The sequence below is a fragment of the Myotis brandtii genome, unplaced genomic scaffold (assembly GCF_000412655.1).
Source record: "Myotis brandtii unplaced genomic scaffold, ASM41265v1 scaffold333, whole genome shotgun sequence".
Lineage (NCBI taxonomy): Eukaryota > Metazoa > Chordata > Mammalia > Chiroptera > Vespertilionidae > Myotis > Myotis brandtii.
The window spans coordinates 134,281-138,723 of record NW_005362842.1 but is presented as its reverse complement, the minus strand read 5'-3'; positions in this window follow the sequence as shown (position 1 = coordinate 138,723).

The following is a 4,443-nucleotide window of genomic DNA, read 5'->3' as shown; positions in this document are numbered from 1 at the left end:
GCATGCTCAGTGCGGGGCTAACGTTGCCGAAGCGCGCTCCGCCTCGAGCTGTGCGGGGCCCCTGCGGTTGCTAGGACGCCACGCGGGAAACCGTGCAAGAGGCCAGGTCCCTGCTCACACGCGCTTACATGCTAGGGGGACCTGACAGGCAGTTAACCCAGGAGCGAACGAAGAGGAAAATACCATAGTATTATTAGTGCTGTAAGGAAAACACGAATGCATAGAAAGGGGCCAGGTGGAAACTGTTTTCCATCGGGGTTAGGGGAAGGCATCTCAGGGACTAGCAATGAAGCTGAGACCTGAGAATATTTAGGCAGGCAGAGGGATAGCGAGAGTAAAGGCCCTGAGGCTGGAAGCTAACTGGCACCTGGTGTTTTAGGGACACTGAATAAATGAATGCACCGAGAAGTTGATAAGATCTTCCGCTGAGGGAAACCAGCTTATCTTCAGCCTCGTCTGACTTAATGTCCCACTTACTACTCGGAAAATGTTGAACTGCTTGTTGCTACCTGCACACAGTAAGCTGTTCCTCTTGCTCCCTAACCTTTGGGTATGCTCTCCTCTCCTGGAATTTTTCCCCCCACTTTTTCTTTTGCTTTATCCTGACTCATCCTATAATCAACTCAAATAATAGTATCTCCTCTGAAACCCTTTCCTGAATACTCCTTCCCTCTTCCATTATGTCCCTCCTCTGCTCCTCTTCCTCCTGAGGTTTATCCCTAATTTAGCACTTAGTACTCTGATTGCCCGCTTACAGTTTTTTTTCCAAAGACTTTGAATTCTTTAAAGGTAGGAAGTAAGTCTTTATTTATCTTTGTCTCCCCAAGACCTAATAGGACCTGGCACCCAATATGCCCTTATGAAGTTTGTTGACAAAGACCTGGTCTCTGCCCTCAGGAATCTAGTTATAATTATTTGTTTAAATTCTTAACCCACACCAGACTGTGAACCTTCTGAGGGTTAGGTGGCTGTTCCAGATGAATCCTCAGCCCAGCTGAGGCCCATAAAAGAGGAAAGAATGAACACTTAATGTGGAGGGGGAACCAGATGAGACACACACAGCTGGCCATCTACTCAACATATCCATTTTTGCTTCCGGAGTCTAAATTTTGCCAGAGATTCTCCTGGCCTAGGAAATGATTCAAGATTTCTCTAAACTGTTAACCAAAGGTTAACAGTTTAACACCAACAGAAGTCCCCAATTTGAGGGGTGGTAAAGAGGGACCCACAGGACATCTTCAGTGAAAACTGCTCAGTTGTGAAACATCTCAATGGTGAGGTGGGCTGGGCACGAGGCAGCTCTGGTGTTATGGCTCTGGCCAAGTAAATGCAGCACTCACTAGAAACCAAAAGCCATCCTCAGAGTGGAAGCTGGATTTATATAGAGAACAGTGGCCACCCTCAGCCACTGATTGGCCCATTTCTATGCAAATAAGGACTCCAAATCCTCACTGTATGATTGGTCCCAATAGCACCATCCTAACTGGTCAGAATGGAGCTACTCTGATTAGTCAATAAAGATACAAATGAGTACAGAGCTGTGCAGCTCCTATTGGTAGAAATTCGATCCCAGGAATTCCTTTATAAGGGTCAGCTCAGCTAGTCAGAACACAGTGCAGTAGGCAGGCAGTTCATGCTTTCCCTGAAGCATGGCATGCGAGACCCCTATTTAGCACCAGCTGCTAGGCTCTATAAATTTGAGCCCAATTAGCCACCAGGAGCCCTTCTTAACAGGCACAGAGTTAACATTACTAACAACAATAATCTCATTCTCTTTTGCCAGTGATTGAGAATGTGATCTGACCTGACCAATGAGGTAAGAGGACTGCTGGGTGTCATGGGACACTTTTGTATTTTTTCTTGAAGAGAGAGGACTTCGAGATAGCCTTTTTGCACTTTTTCTGCTTTGGGTAGTGTTGATGTGGTTGCCATTTTGGGGTTTTTGTGTTGTTCTTTTTAACTCCTGGTGGGATTTTTTATTTATTTATTTTGGTTGTTAATCCTCACTCGAGGATATTTTTCCATTGATTTTTAGAGAGAGTGGAAGGGAGGGGAAGAGACATAGAGAGAAAAACATCCATGTTAAAGAGACACATCCATTGGTTGCCTCCCGCACACATCTGACCCGGGCCAGGGATGGAGCCTGCAACCAAGGTACTGGAATTGAACCCGGGCTCTTCAGTTCACTAAGCCAAACTGGCTAGGGCTGTGGTAGCCATTTTGTAAGCAATAAATGCACAAATAGGAAAAGCCAAGGTGCTGTGTAGGACGAATTTGACCTTGTTGAGCCACTGAATCAACCCGGAATTAATAAACAACAAATGCCACGGTTCCTTAAGTCACCATTTTGATGATTGGTGTTGTGTTTTGGTTTCTTTTTAAGTTGCTTGCAGCTGGATATATTCTAAGTGGTATACTACACAAATACACTTGTGGCAAATTGTATTTTTCAAAAATGGACAAAACAGTATTTCCACTCCTCCTTGCCCTTCCAGAAACTTGCAACTCCCCCATCAAGAGATAGAATCTGTGTCTGCTCTCCTTGAAACTGGGTGGGCCTTTGGGGTCCCATCAACAGTGGAAAAGACATTCTGTACCTTCCAAAGCTAATGTCTATCTTCTGGAAAAATCCTGGGGAGGGGACAAAGGAGGGATGTTTGGTATTATGTATTGATAAATTGACTTTATTTTTAAACATGTTTATTGAGTACCTATTCATCTAGAGCAGCGGTTCTCAACCTGTGGGTAGCGACCCCTTTGGGGGTCGAACGACCCTTTCACAGGGGTCGCCTAAGACCATTGGAAAACACATATATAATTACATATTGTTTTTGTGATTAATCACTATGCTTTAATTATGTTCAATTTGTAACAGTGAAATTGGGGGTCACCACAACATGAAGAATTGTATTAAAGGGTCGCGGCATTAGGAAGGTTGAGAACAGCTGATCTAGAGAGATGAGTATGTAGGCAGAATGGAAGATTAGATCTTCCAAGGAGGAAAAACCCCAGTGGGCAGCAGGGTCTGAACATGAGGTAAAGTCAAGTCGTATAGGAAAAGTGCTAGGGGATTTCAGAGGACTGAAAATTGGCTTCTTGCAGGAGGGACCTGTGAAGGCTTCCTGAACTTTGTAGGAACTCTCCTTGATCGCAACTTCCTCAGGGCTCCCACTGCCATTTGTACAGATTTCTAACAGAGCAAAGTGACAAATAAAACGTGAATTTTCTGGAGTCAGGATAGTCTTGGGTTAAAATCTTTGCTCTCACTAGTTTCCTAACCTATAAACTGGGGATAATAACTCTTACTTCATAGTATTGTTTTAAGGATCAAGTGACAATCTAGGATTATAGACAGTCCTCTGTAAATGTTTTCCTCCTGTGTCAGGGTAATGGCTCCATTATCCCATTTTTAGAATATGGGGTGCCATATCTGGGTAGCCCTCAAAGTTGTTTGCTCAGGTGTTAAGTTTCATAGATGGCATAGGGGAAAAACAGGACAATTAGCAACAACGAAAGGTTACTCTGGGTAAGTTGCTCCTGTAACTATCCCCATGGTAAATTGGGTGGCATCTGCCTGTTTCCTAACACTCATTGATGGTGGTGGCAACTGAATATGTACCCATGGCAATAGTTTAAACTGGAGCTCAGAGAGGAAAGGAAGCTTTCTGACTCTGATGTTCAATTAGTGGGTACATATCAGTGGTTGTCAGTTTGGTGGTGCAGGCTCCAGAATCAGACTTTACATCCCTAAACCTGCATTATTAGCTCTGTGCTCTTCATCTCTGTGGCCTTGGGAGAGTAGTATTAGCATACTTACCTTACAGAGTTGATAGGAGTATTAAATGAGTTACTATTAATAAAGTACTGAGAAGGTAGTAAGCACTGTGTTAAATAACACATAAAACTGAGGATAACGTTACAGGCTTGATATAACGATTAAAGGAGGTAATATATGAAAGCGAGTACATAGCAAGAGCTTCGTAAACATTAGGTATTTTTATGTCTGCCAAGTGACTCGAAGGTGAGGCAGTTGAAAGGGGGTAGGGCAGTTTGCAGGCTGCGGCTCTGTGGCATGCAAGGACTGGGTATGCGGGGTCCAGCCTCCATCTGGAAGAATGCAACCCGGCAAGAAAGCTAGAAAACCACCAATACCTCCAGGAGTCCCTGGAGCAGCGCTTCCCGGGAATCGCGTACAACTTGGCTTGTGAAGAATCCGCAGTTCCTATCAAGCCGGCGCTTCGCTGGAAGTCCCGGCATCTCCGTCTGAGAAACGAGGGGTCGCGATTGAGGCAGAGATGGGTTCCGGGCCCGGGGACCCACTGTCTTGGGCAAACAGCGTCGCAAGGAGACATCCTCGAGTCCCGAACCAGGCTTAAGACGCTCAGAATAAGAGCCTCTACTGTTCTGGGTCCACGCCCCTGCGCACCACGTGACGCCGGCCGT